We start from the raw sequence: 617 nt of genomic DNA on the forward strand, positions 1-617 counted from the left end.
ATCTGTTTATTTTTAGATCTCAAACCCTCTCTTTCATCATTATGAATTTTTTTTATAATTACATCATTGTAAGCATTTTTCAAAGAACTGATGTTTTTTTTTTTTGATTTTTTGGGGCGGGACGTTAGGGCACCATATTACTCACTTGAGGCCAAAATTTTTGATGGTGCCTAGGAAATTGCGCATGTGGGGGGTGATGTTCTCTCTGATATGATATTTTTTACTCACAATATGGGGAATTTTCAGAGTATGGTAAAATCACTGTCCAGTTTTTGATAAGAGCCCCCTTTTTTAGAGAATCTTGTGTTTGATCTTTAGTACATTAGAGGGAGTTTACTGCAGTAAAGTTTCCAGAAATAGAAACCTTTCCAAAGTTTTAACATTTCGGCTATAACGTATTATTTCCTCCTTCCTTTTGGTTTCTTTTAATGTCTTTTAATTAGAACTGCTATTGACTTTTGGGTATTTGCAAAGACTGTAGGTTTAGGTGTAGAAGGTGGTGTTATGGATGGCCGCAAAACAATAAAAGATGTAAACCCAGGGAGTTTTTTGATCATTTCTTTTTTCTGGAAATTTTTTCATAAACATAACTCCCTCTAATTTTACCCAAGATGAAC

General features: G+C 33.7%; 1 protein-coding gene across 1 annotated transcript in view; it reads left to right on the top strand.

Moving 5' to 3' along the window:
- LOC119587377 (dedicator of cytokinesis protein 4-like) overlaps positions 1-617 on the top strand; it is a 46,579-nt gene that overhangs the window by 16,165 nt on the left and 29,797 nt on the right. The window lies entirely within an intron of this gene.

The sequence above is a fragment of the Penaeus monodon genome, chromosome 22, assembly GCF_015228065.2.
Source record: "Penaeus monodon isolate SGIC_2016 chromosome 22, NSTDA_Pmon_1, whole genome shotgun sequence".
Lineage (NCBI taxonomy): Eukaryota > Metazoa > Arthropoda > Malacostraca > Decapoda > Penaeidae > Penaeus > Penaeus monodon.